Source organism: Ambystoma mexicanum, chromosome 5q (genome assembly GCF_040938575.1).
Source record: "Ambystoma mexicanum isolate Mex_15411 chromosome 5q, UKY_AmexF1_1, whole genome shotgun sequence".
NCBI classification, from domain to species: domain Eukaryota; kingdom Metazoa; phylum Chordata; class Amphibia; order Caudata; family Ambystomatidae; genus Ambystoma; species Ambystoma mexicanum.
Genome location: NC_090933.1, coordinates 827,941,510 through 827,961,070, shown reverse-complemented (window position 1 = coordinate 827,961,070; position 19,561 = coordinate 827,941,510).

The window sequence follows — 19,561 nt, the reverse complement described above, 5'->3', positions numbered from 1 at the left end:
CGCTTGACTGGCTGCGCATGTCAGTACTTAAGAAGAGGCCATAGTGACTGCAGGGACTGCGCATGCACCCGGGGGTAGTGTAAGAGGTTGGCGCGGTCGTACTGAGTGCGTCGGTTCACGCAAATCTTGTTGGTCATGTGTGTTAGTGCATACGTCTGGAGGTAGTGTCAGTGGTTGGCGCGGTCGTACTTATGTACGTCGGTTCGCGCGTTGCTTATTGATCATGTGTGACAGTTGACATTATTGAAAATAGCGCCCATTGGAAATACATAGGTATTTTTTCTCCTTGAAACAACAATGAGGAGATACAATTGATAAGATGCAAGTCACTGGGTTCTTCTAGTGTTCCATGCCAACAGTGCAGGTTTACATTTGGGATCGTGTGTTACAAAGTAGTACAGAGAAGCATTGGGGCACTCTTTAACAATGTATCTATGAGATATTACACATGTGATCGGTTTGCAATTGTTGTATCTTTTTTGTACAGACAGATAATGGACATTAATACATTACAATAATACTCCCGGTTGATGCACCGGGGTTTTCCAAAAAGAGTCATGTGTTGCAGTTGATCACAAACAATTGACCAAAACTAATGAATCAACAATTGGAAAAGCGTTATCTTATTTCGCACTATGCCATAGCACCTAAAAATTGTGCAGGTGTAAGCAGTACTAAAGGCGTGGTCTACTTATTAGAGGAGACACATGGGTGCAAGGGTGACCGTGACTGGGTCGAGGCTCGGTGAGGGGAGCAGTTGGACATAATTGCACTTAATAAAAAAACAGGTTCCATTCGATAGAAATGTTTAGACCCTGTCTCACAGAATCCAGACGATAAATCCATTTTTGCTCTAGTTTGCGGAGGGCAAGGTCCCTGTTACCTCCGCGGGAAGGGTTGCTTACTGTTTGCAATACTGCCCAGAAGATGTCGTCGTGGGTGTGATTCATCATCTTGAAGTGTGCCACTAGTGGTTTGTCTTCTATTTGGTTTCGTACGCAGGAACGGTGTTCACAAATCCGTTGTCGAATTTCTCTCTTTGATTTGCCTATGTAAATGAGGTCACAAGGGCATTTGATGATGTATACCGACCATTTTGTTTTACAGTTGGTGAACGAGTTGAAGGTCCACTGGTTTCCTTTCAGATCAATGGTCTTGAGGTTGGCCGTGAGGTTGCAGACGGAGCAATTGCCGCATTTAAAGTGGCCTATCACAGGCGGGAGGTTCCACAATGTAGTTTGGGTACTGTTAGGAGCATCCGCTTCTGTGTATGTGTGTACAAGTCGGTCTTTTAGATTACGGCTGCGTTTAAAGGCAAATCTTGGTTTTTCTGGTTTAAAAGATTCTGTCTGCAGCTTGTCCCAGTGTTTTAGGACTGCCTTTTTGATTGAGTTACTCAGTGGAGTGAAAGTGGTGACACAGGTCATTCTAGAGTCGGATAGATCTTTAGTTGTGGGAGTAAGGCAGGTCTCCCGATTAGTGTGTTTGACTCTTTTTCTGGCTTGACGAACAATGTGGCTAGGGTATCCCCGTTCTTTTAAACGGGTTGCAAGTTCTTTACTCTTGGATTCGTATTCAGATAATGTGGAGCAATTACGTCTAATACGTAGGAATTGGCCGTAGGGTAGGTTGGTTTTTAACCCTGAAGGGTGGAAGCTTGAATACTCGAGTAGAGTGTTTTTGGATGTCGGTTTGCGATATAGAGAGGTGCTGAGAGAATTGTTTTGATTCTTGGATATTGCTAAGTCCAGGAAAGGAATCTGATTTGAACTGTACTCCATAGTGAATTTGATAGACTCATTTTGTGAGTTCAGCCAAAGCAGGAATATGTGGAGATTATCTTCGGTCCCTTTCCAAATCATAAACACGTCATCGATATATCTTAGCCAGCAACCGATGGAGTCTTTAAAGGTGTTGTGTTCATTGTAGATGGAATTCTTTTCAAAAGTGTCCATGAACAAGTTGGCCACGTCTGGGGCAAAGGTGGCACCCATGCTGGTCCCGTGGCATTGTTGATAAAAAGATTGTTTAAAGATGAAGTAATTTTCCGTTAGAGCTAGTCGGGTGCACTCAAGAAGAAAAGCGGTGGGGGGTTCTCTTTTTCGCCTATCGTCTAAGTAGGTTTTAAGAACTTGCAGGCATTCCATTTGAGGGATGCTCGTGTAAAGTGACTCGACGTCCAGGGTAACTAATAGGTCTTCTTGTTCGACTTGTATAGTGTCCAGTTTTTTTATCATAGACGTGGTGTCTTGGACGTAGGAGGGCATCTTACTGATGAAGGGCCTTAGGAAGTGATCTACGTAGATTGATAGAGGCTCAAGGACTGATCCGATGCCGGCTACGATAGGTCTCCCAGGTGGATTAGTAGTGTTTTTGTGGATTTTTGGGAGCAAATAGAATGCTGGAACAATCGGATGGTTATTGACCAGGAATGCTTTCTCGTCTTCGTCAATCCAACCTTCGTCATATGCGTGACACATCAGACTGTTGACTTCAGATAGGATCCTTGACGTAGGGTTCAACGGTATTTGTCTGTAGAATTTAGTATTCGATAGTTGTCTTGTTACTTCAGTGTCATATAGGGTGCTGCTCCAGAGAACGATGCCTCCGCCCTTGTCTGCTGGTTTTATGAGAAAGTGTTTATTGCTTTCTAATGATTTTAGGGCCAACCTCTGTTGGGCCGGGAGGTTATTCTTAAAGTGGGTCTGTTTGTTGAAAATGTTCCGCATTTCGAGGAGAATGCGATTCTCAAAAGATAGGATCTCTGGACATACCATGGAGGAGAGGGGGGTGAAAGTAGATGGAGGTTTTAGGCCTGTTGATTTTGGCGGTTCTTTTTCAGGGCTATCTCTGAAAAAATAACGTAAACGGATGGTACGAAAATTTTTTCGTAATTCTACCTCCGTGTTGAACATGTCTGCACGGGAGCTGGGAATGAAGCTAAGGCCTTTACTAAGAACATTGATTTCGTGTGAAGACAAGATGTGATCACTGAGATTGAAAATTGGGATCACCATGTTTGTTGTGCGCGTGGGGTCCAGTTCCGTGTGCGCATGGGGTGTTGGCCTTGGTAGCGGAGTCTGCCCCGTTGTCCTCTTTTTTGAAAACTTGAAGATTGTTGAGGAGTGTCTAAGTAAAAAGGAAGTGGAAATGACTGGTGAGAATTAATCTGTGTTACGGCAGTGACTATGCAGAAGACTTAATCAAGCACTGTGTCAAGTGGGCGGCCGAGACTAAGAGTTTAAGGTGAAGAATACTATTAGCTGGTCTCAAAAGTACAAAGTGGGTAAGAGTTACGGGCCAACCTTGTAGTGATTCATAAACCGCACTAGATTTCAGTTCATTATTTAGTGGAGGAAAAAACCTATCCTTATTTAGTCCCAGGCTTCTACAATCAGTTGAACTCACAGGCATCAAACAATAGACAAAACAATAGACAAAACCCACGAAGACAACAAAGGAATAAATTTGTCACTTTCTCTAATAGCTCCAACAGTAGCGATTCAGATTCAACTACCGCAGGACCCGACACTCCTCAACAATCTTCAAGTTTTCAAAAAAGAGGACAACGGGGCAGACTCCGCTACCAAGGCCAACACCCCATGCGCACACGGAACTGGACCCCACGCGCACAACAAACATGGTGATCCCAATTTTCAATCTCAGTGATCACATCTTGTCTTCACACGAAATCAATGTTCTTAGTAAAGGCCTTAGCTTCATTCCCAGCTCCCGTGCAGACATGTTCAACACGGAGGTAGAATTACGAAAACATTTTCGTACCATCCGTTTACGTTATTTTTTCAGAGATAGCCCTGAAAAAGAACCGCCAAAATCAACAGGCCTAAAACCTCCATCTACTTTCACCCCCCTCTCCTCCATGGTATGTCCAGAGATCCTATCTTTTGAGAATCGCATTCTCCTCGAAATGCGGAACATTTTCAACAAACAGACCCACTTTAAGAATAACCTCCCGGCCCAACAGAGGTTGGCCCTAAAATCATTAGAAAGCAATAAACACTTTCTCATAAAACCAGCAGACAAGGGCGGAGGCATCGTTCTCTGGAGCAGCACCCTATATGACACTGAAGTAACAAGACAACTATCGAATACTAAATTCTACAGACAAATACCGTTGAACCCTACGTCAAGGATCCTATCTGAAGTCAACAGTCTGATGTGTCACGCATATGACGAAGGTTGGATTGACGAAGACGAGAAAGCATTCCTGGTCAATAACCATCCGATCGTTCCAGCATTCTATTTGCTCCCAAAAATCCACAAAAACACTACTAATCCACCTGGGAGACCTATCGTAGCCGGCATCGGATCAGTCCTTGAGCCTCTATCAATCTACGTAGATCACTTCCTAAGGCCCTTCATCAGTAAGATGCCCTCCTACGTCCAAGACACCACGTCTATGATAAAAAAACTGGACACTATACAAGTCGAACAAGAAGACCTATTAGTTACCCTGGACGTCGAGTCACTTTACACGAGCATCCCTCAAATGGAATGCCTGCAAGTTCTTAAAACCTACTTAGACGATAGGCGAAAAAGAGAACCCCCCACCGCTTTTCTTCTTGAGTGCACCCGACTAGCTCTAACGGAAAATTACTTCATCTTTAAACAATCTTTTTATCAACAATGCCACGGGACCAGCATGGGTGCCACCTTTGCCCCAGACGTGGCCAACTTGTTCATGGACACTTTTGAAAAGAATTGCATCTACAACGAACACAACACCTTTAAAGACTCCATCGGTTGCTGGCTAAGATATATCGATGACGTGTTTATGATTTGGAAAGGGACCGAAGATAATCTCCACATATTCCTGCTTTGGCTGAACTCACAAAATGAGTCCATCAAATTCACTATGGAGTACAGTTCAAATCAGATTCCTTTCCTGGATTTAGCAATATCCAAGAATCAAAACAATTCTCTCAGCACCTCTCTATATCGCAAACCGACATCCAAAAACACTCTACTCGAGTATTCAAGCTTCCACCCTTCAGGGTTAAAAACCAACCTACCCTACGGCCAATTCCTACGTATTAGACGTAATTGCTCCACATTATCTGAATACGAATCCAAGAGTAAAGAACTTGCAACCCGTTTAAAAGAACGGGGATACCCTAGCCACATTGTTCGTCAAGCCAGAAAAAGAGTCAAACACACTAATCGGGAGACCTGCCTTACTCCCACAACTAAAGGTCTATCCGACTCTAGAATGACCTGTGTCACCACTTTCACTCCACTGAGTAACTCAATCAAAAAGGCAGTCCTAAAACACTGGGACAAGCTGCAGACAGAATCTTTTAAACCAGAAAAACCAAGATTTGCCTTTAAACGCAGCCGTAATCTAAAAGACCGACTTGTACACACATACACAGAAGCGGATGCTCCTAACAGTACCCAAACTACATTGTGGAACCTCCCGCCTGTGATAGGCCACTTTAAATGCGGCAATTGCTCCGTCTGCAACCTCACGGCCAACCTCAAGACCATTGATCTGAAAGGAAACCAGTGGACCTTCAACTCGTTCACCAACTGTAAAACAAAATGGTCGGTATACATCATCAAATGCCCTTGTGACCTCATTTACATAGGCAAATCAAAGAGAGAAATTCGACAACGGATTTGTGAACACCGTTCCTGCGTACGAAACCAAATAGAAGACAAACCACTAGTGGCACACTTCAAGATGATGAATCACACCCACGACGACATCTTCTGGGCAGTATTGCAAACAGTAAGCAACCCTTCCCGCGGAGGTAAGAGGGACCTTGCCCTCCGCAAACTAGAGCAAAAATGGATTTATCGTCTGGATTCTGTGAGACAGGGTCTAAACATTTCCATCGAATGGAACCTGTTTTTTTAATAAGTGCAATTATGTCCAACTGCTCCCCTCACCGAGCCTCGACCCAGTCACGGTCACCCTTTCACCCATGTGTCTCCTCTAATAAGTAGACCACGCCTTTAGTACTGCTTACACCTGCACAATTCTTAGGTGCTATGGCATAGTGCGAAATAAGATAACGCTTTTCCAATTGTTGATTCATTAGTTTTGGTCAATTGTTTGTGATCAACTGCAACACATGACTCTTTTTGGAAAACCCCGGTGCATCAACCGGGAGTATTATTGTAATGTATTAATGTCCATTATCTGTCTGTACAAAAAAGATACAACAATTGCAAACCGATCACATGTGTAATATCTCATAGATACATTGTTAAAGAGTGCCCCAATGCTTCTCTGTACTACTTTGTAACACACGATCCCAAATGTAAACCTGCACTGTTGGCATGGAACACTAGAAGAACCCAGTGACTTGCATCTTATCAATTGTATCTCCTCATTGTTGTTTCAAGGAGAAAAAATACCTATGTATTTCCAATGGGCGCTATTTTCAATAATGTCAACTGTCACACATGATCAATAAGCAACGCGCGAACCGACGTACATAAGTACGACCGCGCCAACCACTGACACTACCTCCAGACGTATGCACTAACACACATGACCAACAAGATTTGCGTGAACCGACGCACTCAGTACGACCGCGCCAACCTCTTACACTACCCCCGGACGCATTCGCAGTCCCTGCAGTCACTATGGCCTCTTCTTAAGTACTGACATGCGCAGCCAGTCAAGCGCAACCGACAGCAGTGACACAGCTCTTTTTCCTGACTTCGGCACGGGTAAGTTTCACGGCACCGCTCTAGTTCTCCCTCCGTAGTGCATGTACCCATCCCATCTGTTTGTAACGTAACCCTCGCATTTAAGATGGCTTCGCTAAATTCATATCCACCCTGGCTGTTGTCCAGCACCCTTCTTCACTCGCGCCATGTACTGGCAATAATTACAGTCTACACATTAACCGTTTTCGTGCACCACTAAATAATGAACTGAAATCTAGTGCGGTTTATGAATCACTACAAGGTTGGCCCGTAACTCTTACCCACTTTGTACTTTTGAGACCAGCTAATAGTATTCTTCACCTTAAACTCTTAGTCTCGGCCGCCCACTTGACACAGTGCTTGATTAAGTCTTCTGCATAGTCACTGCCGTAACACAGATTAATTCTCACCAGTCATTTCCACTTCCTTTTTACTTAGATTGGGGCCTCTGACAATCTGCAGACTGACCCCCACAGCCGCAACTGCTTGATTATATCTTTGACATAGTCACGGCCTTTGCACAGATTAATTCTCACCAGTCATTTCGACTTCCTTTTGACTTAGATTGGGGACTCTGACATCTGCAGACTGACCCCCGCAGCCGCAATTCCTGCAGCTGCTCTTTTACTCAGACCACAGCCATGGCACTTATCAACGTCAACATAGTAGCTCCTTCGCCTTGTTTTTCTCACCATCAGTGGACATGCTATTTTTCTCACTGTTTTTAACATAGCCTCTTTTACTATAGGACGACGCCCTACTCATTCACCAAGTCTGAGCTTGACCCCCACGTCCTGAAGACAGTTCGGTATCCTCAGTGCAGCGCTGCTCCACTTCCATCAGCCACTGCCTTTTATCACCTAAACACCGAACCAGAAACACAAACTCAAGTGTCGACATTGTAAATGTGTTGTGAGAGCTAACAACACATATAATAGACTGTCACTACTGTATATTAATCCACTATAATGCAGATTTTTTGTATGCATATATGCCACACAATGGCACAAAAAAACTCAAAAACGTCTTCCTGTTAAATAAATTTATATTGTTTCGTTCCTCCACTGTGATTTTTTGTTCCGAGCTAGCAGCAATCTAGCTCCTATGCAAGGCCTTAGCGACCTCCTGTAAAGCTATTGGCTAGGGAAGCCTTTGACTCAACCCCCTCATATCTCTGCCCTGAATACTTTGTACATAGTTGGACTTCGGATTTGGATATTTTTTTTACTATGGATATTTTTTTCCATGGTGCAATGGTTTTCATTTTCTTTTTTCCCTTCATTTCCTTTTTATGGACTTGAACTTTGGAAGACATTTTTTAGGATTATTATTTATTGATTTTAATTTGAAAAGGGACAGGCAGCTTGATTTTTTTTTTTTTTACTTGTGTATTTTGTTTCATTTTGATTGCCATTACTGTTGTTATTAATACATTATTTGGATTTTTTCATTCTTCAATGTGTGGTTTCATCTCATTGTTTTCATGCATGTCATGATATGGGTTTTCAGGTTCACTTGCAACCATTGTGTGTGTGTGAGACACATGTGTTGATTTACATTGTTTCCATTGGAGTAGTATCATGGGTGCATGTAATACTTGGTTGTGTCTTTGGGCTGTGGTGGCTGGCCATGAGGCCCACGCTTGAGGATTGTCAGGTCCTGTGGGCAGGGGGACATGGGTGGGAGCCTGGTGGAGGGTGCCCCTCAATGCTGGGGGGTGGGGTGGGTGGGAGACATGGGTGGGGGCCTGGTGGAGGCTGCCCATGCTGGCTGGGGGGTGGGGGTGGTGGGAGACATGAGTGGGGGCCTGGTGGAGGCTGCCCCTGCACTGCTGGGGGGTGGGGGGGGTGGGAGACATGAGTGGGGGCCTGGTGGAGGGTGCCCCTCAGTGCTGGGGGGGTGGGGGTGGGAGACATGAGAGGGGGCCTGGTGGAGGCTGCCCCTGGTGGCTGGGGGGTGGGGGTGATAGGGGACATGAGTGGGGGCCTGGTGGAGGGTGCCCCATGACTGCTGGGGGGTGGGGGTGCAAGGGGACATGAGTGGGGATCTGGTGGAGGCTGCCCCATGACTGCTGGGGGGTGGGGGTTCAAGGGGACATGAGTGGGGGCCTGGTGGAGGCTGCCCATGGTGGCTGGGGGGTGGGGGTGATAGGGGACATGAGTGGGGGCCTGGTGGAGGATGCCCCTGCACTGTTGGGGGATGGGGGTGGTGGTAGACATGGGTGGGGGCCTGGTGGAGGGTGCCCCACAGTGCTGGGGGGTGGGGTGGGTGGGAGACATGAGTGGGGGCCTGGTGGAGGGTGCCACTCAGTGCTGGGGGGTGGGGGTGATAGGGGACATGAGTGGGGGCCTGGTGTAGGGTGCCCCATGACTGCTGTGGGGTGGGGATGCAAGGGGACATGAGTGGGGGCCTGGTGGAGGCTGCCCCATGACTGCTGGGGGGTGGGGGTGCAAGGGGACATGAGTGGTGGCCTGGTGGAGGCTGCCCATGGTGGCTGGGGGGTGGGGGTGATAGGGGACATGAGTGGGGGCCTGGTGGAGGCTGCCCCTGCACGGCTGGGGGGTGGGGGTGGTGGTAGACACGGGTGGGGGCCTGGTGGAGGGTGCCACACAGTGCTGGGGGGTGGGGTGGGTGGGAGACATGAGTGGGGGCCTGGTGGAGGGTGCCCCTCAGTGCTGGGGGGGTGGGGGTGGGAGACATGAGTGGGGGCCTGGTGGAGGCTGCCCCTGCACTGCTGGGGGGTGGGGGTGAGAGGGGACATGAGTGGGGGCCTGGTGGAGGGTGCCCCTCAGTGCTGGGGGGTGGGGGTGATAGGGGACATGAGTGGGGGCCTGGTGGTGGCTGCCCCTGCACTGCTGGGCGGTGGGGGTGGTGGGAGACATGAGTGGGGGCCTGGTGGAGTGTGCCCCTCAGTGCTGGGGGAGGGTGGGGGGTGGGAGACATGGTTGGGGGCCTGGTGGAGGCTGCCCCTGGTGGCTGGGGGGTGGGGGTGATAGGGGACATGAGTGGGGGCCTGGTGGAGGGTGCCCCATGACTGCCGGGGGTGGGGGCGCAAGGGGACATGAGTGGGGGCCTGATGGAGGCTGCCCCATGACTGCTGGGGGGTGGGGGTGCAAGGGGACATGAGTGGGGGCCTGGTGGAGGCTGCCCATGGTGGCTGGGGGGTGGGGGTGATAGGGGACATGAGTGGGGGCCTGGTGGAGGCTGCCCCTGCACTGCTGGGGGGTGGGGGTGGTGGGAGACATGAGTGGGGGCCTGGTGGAGGGTGCCCCTCAGTGCTGGGGGGGTGGGGGATGGGAGACATGAGTGGGGGCCTGGTGGAGGCTGCCCCTGCACTGCTGGGGGGTGGGGGTGGTGGGAGACATGAGTGGGGGCCTGCTGGAGGCTGCCCCTGCACTGCTGGGGGGTGGGGGTGGTGGGAGACATGGGTGGGGGCCTGGTGGAGGCTGCCCATGGTGGCTGGGGGGTGGGGGTGGTGGGAAACATGAGTGGGGGCCTAGTGGAGGCTGCCCCTGCACTGCTGGGGGGTGGGGGTGGTGGGAGACATGAGTGGGGGCCTGGTGGAGGCTGCCCATGGTGGCTGGGGGGTGGGGGTGATAGGGGACATGAGTGGGGGCCTGGTGGAGGCTGCCCCTGCACTGCTGGGGGGTGGGGGTGGTGGTAGACATGGGTGGGGGCCTGGTGGAGGGTGCCCCACAGTGCTGGGGGGTGGGGTGGGTGGGGGCCTGGTGGAGGGTGCCCCTCAGTGCTGGGGGGGTGGGGGGTGGGAGACATGAGTGGGGGCCTGGTGGAGGCTGCCCCTGCACTGCTGGGGGGTGGGGGTGGTGGTAGACATGGGTGGGGGCCTGGTGGAGGGTGCCCCACAGTGCTGGGGGGTGGGGTGGGTGGGGGCCTGGTGGAGGGTGCCCCTCAGTGCTGGGGGGGTGGGGGGTGGGAGACATGAGTGGGGGCCTGGTGGAGGCTGCCCCTGCACTGCTGGGGGGTGGGGGTGGTGGGAGACATGAGTGGGGGCCTGGTGGAGGCTGCCCCTGCACTGCTGGGGGGTGGGGTGGTGGGAGACATGAGTGGGGGCCTGGTGGAGGCTGCCCATGGTGGCTGCGGGGTGGGGGTGATAGGGGACATGAGTGGGGGCCTGGTGGAGGCTGCCCCTGCACTGCTGGGGGGTGGGGGTGGTGGGAGACATGAGTGGGGGCCTGGTGGAGGGTGCCCATCAGTGCTGGGGGGGTGGGGGATGGGAGACATGAGTGGGGGCCTGGTGGAGGCTGCCCCTGCACTGCTGGGGGGTGGGGGTGGTGGGAGACATGAGTGGGGGCCTGGTGAAGGCTGCCCCTGCACTGCTGGGGGGTGGGGGTGGTGGGAGACATGGGTGGGGGCCTGGTGGAGGCTGCCCATGGTGGCTGGGGGGTGGGGGTGGTGGGAAACATGAGTGGGGGCCTAGTGGAGGCTGCCCCTGCACTGCTGGGGGGTGGGGGTGGTGGGAGACATGAGTGGGGGCCTGGTGGAGGCTGCCCATGGTGGCTGGGGGGTGGGGGTGATAGGGGACATGAGTGGGGGCCTGGTGGAGGCTGCCCCTGCACTGCTGGGGGGTGGGGGTGGTGGTAGACATGGGTGGGGGCCTGGTGGAGGGTGCCCCACAGTGCTGGGGGGTGGGGTGGGTGGGGCATGGTGGAGGGTGCCCCTCAGTGCTGGGGGTGTGGGGGGTGGGAGACATGAGTGGGGGCCTGGTGGAGGCTGCCCCTGCACTGCTGGGGGGTGGGGGTGATGGGAGACATGGGTGGGGGCCTGGTGGAGGCTGCCCATGGTGACTGGGGGGTGGGGGTGGTGGGAGACATGAGTGGGGGACTGGTGGAGGCTGCCCCTGCACTGCTGGGGGGTGGGGTGGTGGGAGACATGAGTGGGGGCCTGGTGGAGGCTGCCCATGGTGGCTGCGGGGTGGGGGTGATAGGGGACATGAGTGGGGGCCTGGTGGAGGCTGCCCCTGCACTGCTGGGGGGTGGGGGTGGTGGTAGACATGGGTGGGGGCCTGGTGGAGGGTTCCCCACAGTGCTGGGGGGTGGGGTGGGTGGGAGACATGAGTGGGGGCCTGGTGGAGGCTGCCCCTCAGTGCTGGGGGGGTGGGAGGTGGGAGACATGAGTGGGGGCCTGGTGGAGGCTGCCCCTGCACTGCTGGGGGGTGGGTGTGATAGGGGACATGAGTGGGGGCCTGATGGAGGGTGCCCCTCAGTGCTGAGGGGTGGGGGTGATAGGGGACATGAGTGGGGGCCTGGTGGTGGCTGCCCCTGCACTGCTGGGTGGTGGGGGTGGTGGGAGACATGAGTGGGGGCCTGGTGGAGTGTGCCCCTCAGTGCTGGGGGGGTGGGGGTGGGAGACATGAGTGAGTGGGGGCCTGGTGGAGGCTGCCCCTGCACTGCTGGGGGGTGGGGGTGGTGGTAGACATGGGTGGGAGCTGGTGGAGGCTGCCCCTGGTGGCTGGGGGGTGGGGGTGATAAGGGACATGAGTGGGGGCCTGGTGGTGGGTGCCCCATGACTTCTGGGGGGTGGGGGTGCAAGGGGACATGAGTGGGGGCCTGGTGGAGGCTGCCCATGGTGGCTGGGGGGTGGGGGTTATAGGGGACATGAGTGGGGGCCTGGTGGAGGCTGCCCCTGCACTGCTGGGGGGTGGGGGCGGTGGTAGACATGGGTGGGGGCCTGGTGGAGGGTGCCCCACAGTGCTGGGGGGTGGGGTGGGTGGGAGACATGAGTGGGGGCCTGGTGGAGGGTGCCCCTCAGTGCTGGGGGGGGTGGGGGGTGGGAGACATGAGTGGGGGCCTGGTGGAGGCTGCCCCTGCACTGCTGGGGGGTGGGGGTGATATGGGACATGTGTGGGGGCCTGGTGGAGGGTGCCCCTCAGTGCTTGGGGGTGGGGGTGATAGGGGACATGAGTGGGGGCCTGGTGGTGGCTGCCGCTGCACTGCTGGGCGGTGGGGGTGGTGGGAGTCATGAGTGGGGGCCTGGTGGAGTGTGCCCCTCAGTGCTGGGGGGTGGGGGGTGGGAGACATGAGTGGGGGCCTGGTGGAGGCTGCCCCTGCACTGCTGGGGGGTGGGGGTGGTGGTAGACATGGGTGGGAGCCTGGTGGAGGGTGCCCATGGTGCCTGGGGGGTGTGGGTGGTGGGAGACATGAGTGGGGGCCTGGTGTAGGCTGCCCCTGCACTGCTGGGGGGTGGGGGTGCAAGGGGACATGAGTGGGGGCCTGCTGGAGGCTGCCCCATGACTGCTGGGGGGTGGGGGTGCAAGGGGACATGAGTGGGGACCTGGTGGAGGCTGCCCATGGTGGCTGGGGGGTGGGGGTGATAGGGGACATGAGTGGGGGCCTGGTGGAGGCTGCCCCTGCACTGCTGGGGGTGGGGGTGGTGGTAGACATGGGTGGGGGCCTGGTGGAGGGTGCCCCACAGTGCTGGGGTGTGGGGTGGGTGGGAGACATGAGTGGGGGCCTGGTGGAGGGTGCCCCTCAGTGCTGGGGGGGTGGGGGGTGGGAGACATGAGTGGGGGCCTGGTGGAGGCTGCCCCTGCACTGCTGGGGGGTGGGGGTGGTGGGAGACATGAGTGGGGGCCTGGTGGAGGCTGCCCCTGCACTGCTGGGGGGTGGGGGTGGTGGGAGACATGGGTGGGGGCCTGGTGGAGGCTGCCCATGGTGGCTGGGGGGTGGGGTGGTGGGAAACATGAGTGGGGGCCTGGTGGAGGCTGCCCCTGCACTGCTGGGGGGTGGGGGTGGTGGGAGACATGAGTGGGGGTCTGGTGGAGGCTGCCCATGGTGGCTGGGGGTGGGGGTGATAGGGGACATGAGTGGGGGCCTGGTGGAGGCTGCCCCTGCACTGCTGGGGGGGTGGGGGTGGTGGTAGACATGGGTGGGGGCCTGGTGGAGGGTGCCCCACAGTGCTGGGGGGTGGGGTGGGTGGGAGACATGAGTGGGGGCCTGGTGGAGGGTGCCCCTCAGTGCTGGGGGGGTGGGGGGTGGGAGACATGAGTGGGGGCCTAGTGGATGCTGCCCCTGCACTGCTGGGGGGTGGGGGTGGTGGGAGACATGGGTGGGGGCCTGGTGGAGGCTGCCCATGGTGACGGGGGGGGTGGGGGTGGTGGGAGACATGAGTGGGGGCCTGGTGGAGGCTGCCCCATGACTGCTGGGGGGTGGGGGTGCAAGGGGACATGAGTGGGGGCCTGGTGGAGGCTGCCCATGGTGGCCGGGGGGTGGGGGTGATAGGGGACATGAGTGGGGGCCTGGTGGAGGCTGCCCCTGCACTGCTGGGGGGTGGGGGTGGTGGTAGACACGGGTGGGGTCCTGGTGGAGGGTGCCACACAGTGCTGGGGGGTGGGGTGGGTGGGAGACATGAGTGGGGGCCTGGTGGAGGGTGCCCCTCAGTGCTGGGGGGTGGGGGTGGGAGACATGAGTGGGTGCCTGGTGGAGGCTGCCCCTGCACTGCTGGGGGGTGGGGGTGAGAGGGGACATGAGTGGGGGCCTGGTGGAGGGTGCCACTCAGTGCTGGGGGGTGGGGGTGATAGGGGACATGAGTGGGGGCCTGGTGGTGGCTGCCCCTGCACTGCTGGGCGGTGGGGGTGGTGGGAGACATGAGTGGGGGCCTGGTGGAGTGTGCCCCTCAGTGCTGGGGGAGGGTGGGGGGTGGTAGACATGGTTGGGGGCCTGGTGGAGGCTGCCCCTGCACTTCTGGGGGTGGGCGTGGTGGTAGACATGGGTGGGAGCTTGGTGGAGGGTGCCCATGGTGGCTGGGGGGTGGGGGTGGTGGGAGACATGAGTGGGGGCCTGGTGGAGGCTGCCCCTGCACTGCTGGGGGGTGGGGGTGATAGGGGACATGAGTGGGTGCCTGGTGGAGGCTGCACCTGGTGGCTGGGGGGTGGGGGTGATAGGGGACATGAGTGGGGGCCTGGTGGAGGGTGCCCCATGACTGCCGGGGTGGGGGTGCAAGGGGACATGAGTGGGGGCCTGATGGAGGCTGCCCCATGACTGCTGGGGGGTGGGGGTGCAAGGGGACATGAGTGGGGGCCTGGTGGAGGCTGCCCATGGTGGCTGGGGGGTGGGGGTGATAGGGGACATGAGTGGGGGCCTGGTGGAGGCTGCCCCTGCACTGCTGGGGGGTGGGGGTGGTGGGAGACATGAGTGGGGGCCTGGTGGAGGGTGCCCCTCAGTGCTGGGGGGGTGGGGGATGGGAGACATGAGTGGGGGCCTGGTGGAGGCTGCCCCTGCACTGCTGGGGGGTGGGGGTGGTGGGAGACATGAGTGGGGGCCTGGTGGAGGCTGCCCCTGCACTGCTGGGGGGTGGGGGTGGTGGGAGACATGGGTGGGGGCCTGGTGGAGGCTGCCCATGGTGGCTGGGGGGTGGGGGTGGTGGGAAACATGAGTGGGGGCCTGGTGGAGGCTGCCCCTGCACTGCTGGGGGGTGGGGGTGGTGGTAGACATGGGTGGGGGCCTGGTGGAGGGTGCCCCACAGTGCTGGGGGGTGGGGTGGGTGGGGGCCTGGTGGAGGGTGCCCCTCAGTGCTGGGGGGGTGGGGGGTGGGAGACATGAGTGGGGGCCTGGTGGAGGCTGCCCCTGCACTGCTGGGGCGTGGGGGTGGTGGGAGACATGGGTGGGGGCCTGGTGGAGGCTGCCCATGGTGACTGGGGGGTGGGGGTGGTGGGAGAGATGAGTGGGGGCCTGGTGGAGGCTGCCCCTGCACTGCTGGGGGGTGGGGTGGTGGGAGACATGAGTGGGGGCCTGGTGGAGGGTGCCCCTCAGTGCTGGGGGGGTGGGGGATGGGAGACATGAGTGGGGGCCTGGTGGAGGCTGCCCCTGCACTGCTGGGGGGTGGGGGTGGTGGGAGACATGAGTGGGGGCCTGGTGAAGGCTGCCCCTGCACTGCTGGGGGGGTGGGGGTGGTGGGAGACATGGGTGGGGGCCTGGTGGAGGCTGCCCATGGTGGCTGGGGGGTGGGGGCAGTGGGAAACATGAGTGGGGGCCTAGTGGAGGCTGCCCCTGCACTGCTGGGGGGTGGGGGGGTGGGAGACATGAGTGGGGACCTGGTGGAGGCTGCCCATGGTGGCTGGGGGGTGGGGGTGATAGGGGACATGAGTGGGGGCCTGGTGGAGGCTGCCCCTGCACTGCTGGGGGGTGGGGGTGGTGGTAGACATGGGTGGGGGCCTGGTGGAGGGTGCCCCACAGTGCTGGGGGGTGGGGTGGGTGGGGCATGGTGGAGGGTGCCCCTCAGTGCTGGGGGGGTGGGGGGTGGGAGACATGAGTGGGGGCCTGGTGGAGGCTGCCCCTGCACTGCTGGGGGGTGGGGGTGGTGGGAGACATGGGTGGGGGCCTGGTGGAGGCTGCCCATGGTGACTGGGGGGTGGGGGTGGTGGGAGACATGAGTGGGGGCCTGGTGGAGGCTGCCCCTGCACTGCTGGGGGGTGGGGTGGTGGGAGACATGAGTGGGGGCCTGGTGGAGGCTGCCCATGGTGGCTGCGGGGTGGGGGTGATAGGGGACATGAGTGGGGGCCTGGTGGAGGCTGCCCCTGCACTGCTGGGGGGTGGGGGTGGTGGTAGACATGGGTGGGGGCCTGGTGGAGGGTGCCCCACAGTGCTGGGGGGTGGGGTGGGTGGGAGACATGAGTGGGGGCCTGGTGGAGGGTGCCCCTCAGTGCTGGGGGGGTGGGAGGTGGGAGACATGAGTGGGGGCCTGGTGGAGGCTGGCCCTGCACTGCTGGGGGGTGGGTGTGATAGGGGACATGAGTGGGGGCCTGATGGAGGGTGCCCCTCAGTGCTGAGGGGTGGGGGTGATAGGGGACATGAGTGGGGGCCTGGTGGGGGCTGCCCCTGCACTGCTGGGCGGTGGGGGTGGTGGGAGACATGAGTGGGGGCCTGGTGGAGTGTGCCCCTCAGTGCTGGGGGGGTGGGGGTGGGAGACATGAGTGAGTGGGGGCCTGGTGGAGGCTGCCCCTGCACTGCTGGGGGGTGGGGGTGGTGGTAGACATGGGTGGGAACTGGTGGAGGCTGCCCCTGGTGGCTGGGGGTTGGGGGTGATAAGGGACATGAGTGGGGGCCTGGTGGTGGGTGCCCCATGACTTCTGGGGGGTGGGGGTGCAAGGGGACATGAGTGGGGGCCTGGTGGAGGCTGCCCATGGTGGCTGGGGGGTGGGGGTTATAGGGGACATGAGTGGGGGCCTGGTGGAGGCTGCCCCTGCACTGCTGGGGGGTGGGGGCGGTGGTAGACATGGGTGGGGGCCTGGTGGAGGGTGCCCCACAGTGCTGGGGGGTGGGGTGGGTGGGAGACATGAGTGGGGGCCTGGTGGAGGGTGCCCCTCAGTGCTGGGGGGGGTGGGGGGTGGGAGACATGAGTGGGGGCCTGGTGGAGGCTGCCCCTGCACTGCTGGGGGGTGGGGGTGATATGGGACATGTGTGGGGGCCTGGTGGAGGGTGCCCCTCAGTGCTGGGGGGTGGGGGTGATAGGGGACATGAGTGGGGGCCTGGTGGTGGCTGCCGCTGCACTGCTGGGCGGTGGGGGTGGTGGGAGTCATGAGTGGGGGCCTGGTGGAGTGTGCCCCTCAGTGCCGGGGGGGTGGGGGGTGGGAGACATGAGTGGGGGCCTGGTGGAGGCTGCTCCTGCACTGCTGGGGGGTGGGGGTGGTGGTAGACATGGGTGGGAGCCTGGTGGAGGGTGCCCATGGTGGCTTGGGGGTGTGGGTGGTGGGAGACATGAGTGGGGGCCTGGTGTAGGCTGCCCCTGCACTGCTGGGGGGTGGGGGTCATAGGGGACATGAGTGGGTGCCTGGTGGAGGCTGCCCCTGGTGGCTGGGGGTGGGGGTGATAGGGGACATGAGTGGGGGCCTGGTGGAGGGTGCCCCATGACTGCTGGGGGGTGGGGGTGCAAGGGGACATGAGTGGGGGCCTGGTGGAGGCTGCCCATGGTGGCTGGGGGGTGGGGGTGATAGGGGATATGAGTGGGGGCCTGGTGGAGGCTGCCCCTGCACTGCTGGGGGGTGGGGGTGGTGGTAGACATGGGTGGGGGCCTGGTGGAGGGTGCCCCACAGTGCTGGGGTGTGGGGTGGGTGGGAGACATGAGTGGGGGCCTGGTGTAGGGTGCCCCTCAGTGCTGGGGGGGTGGGGGGTGGGAGACATGAGTGGGGGCCTGGTGGAGGCTGCCCCTGCACTGCTGGGGGGTGGGGGTGGTGGGAGACATGAGTGGGGGCCTGGTGGAGGCTGCCCCTGCACTGCTGGGAGGTGGGGGTGGTGGGAGACATGGGTGGGGGCCTGGTGGAAGCTGCCCATGGTGGCTGGGGGGTGGGGGTGGTGGGAAACATGAGTGGGGGCCTGGTGGAGGCTGCCCCTGCACTGCTGGGGGGTGGGGGTGGTGGGAGACATGAGTGGGGGTCTGGTGGAGGCTGCCCATGGTGGCTGGGAGTGGGGGTGATAGGGGACATGAGTGGGGGCCTGGTGGAGGCTGCCCCTGCACTGCTGGGGGGGTGGGGGTGGTGGTAGACATGGGTGGGGGCCTGGTGGAGGGTGCCCCACAGTGCTGGGGGGTGGGGTGGGTGGGAGACATGAGTGGGGGCCTGGTGGAGTGTGCCCCTCAGTGCTGAGGGGGTGGGGGGTGGGAGACATGAGTGGGGGCCTAGTGGAGGTTGCCCCTGCACTGCTGGGGGGTGGGGGTGGTGGGAGACATGGGTGGGGGCCTGGTGGAGGCTGCCCATGGTGACGGGGGGGTGGGGGTGGTGGGAGACATGAGTGGGGGCCTGGTGGAGGCTGCCCCTGCACTGCTGGGGGGTGGGGGTGGTGGGAGACATGAGTGGGGGCCTGGTGGAGGCTGCCCATGGTGGCTGGGGGGTGGGGGTGATAGGGGACTTGAGTGGGGGCCTGGTGGAGGCTGCCCCTGCACTGCTAGGGGGTGGGGGTGGTGGTAGACATGGGTGGGGGCCTGGTGGAGGGTGCCCCACAGTGCTGGGGGGTGGGGTGGGTGGGAGACATGAGTGGGGGCCTGGTGGAGGGTGCCCCTCAGTGCTGGGGGGGGTGGGGGGTGGGAGACATGAGTGGGGGCCTGGTGGAGGCTGCCCCTGCACTGCTGGGGGGTGGGGGTGATAGGGGGCATGAGTGGGGGCCTTGTGGAGGGTGCCCCTCAGTGCTGGGGCGTGGGGGTGATAGGGGACATGAGTGGGGGCCTGGTGGTTGCAGCCCCTGCACTGCTGGGCGGTGGGGGTGGTGGGAGACATGAGTGTGGGCCTGGTGGAGTGTGCCCCTCAGTGCTGGGAGGGGTGGGGGTGGGAGACATGAGTGGGGGCCTGGTGGAGGCTGCCCCTGCACTGCTGGGGGGTGGGGGTGGTGGTAGACATGGGTAGGAGCCTGGTGGAGGCTGCCCCTAGTGGCTGGGGGGTGGGGGTGATAGGGGACATGAGTGGGGGCCTCGTGGAGGGTGCCCCATGACTGCTGGGGGGTGGGGGTGCAAGGGGACATGAGTGGGGGCCTGGTGGAGGCTGCACCATGACTGCTGGGGGGTGGGGGTGCAAGGGGACATGAGTGGGGGCCTGGTGGAGGGTGGCCCACAGTGCTGGGGGGTGGGGGTGCTGGGGGACATGAGCAGGTGTGCAGGGTAGTCCCCTGTTTTGTGGGCTGCCTGCAGGGGCCATGGAGGGTGTACAGGGAACACCTGTGAGGATCCACCCAGCCTAATCGCGTGTGTAACTTCCCGCGCACCCCTGTAATATACATACGCAGCCAAATCACGTGTGATAATTCCCGTGCACCCCTGTAATACACGTACCCGGCCAAATCGCGTGTGATAATTCCCGCGCACCCCTGTAATACACGTACCCAGCCAAATCGCGTGTAAATCTTCCCGCGTACCCCTGTAATACACGTACCCAGCCAAA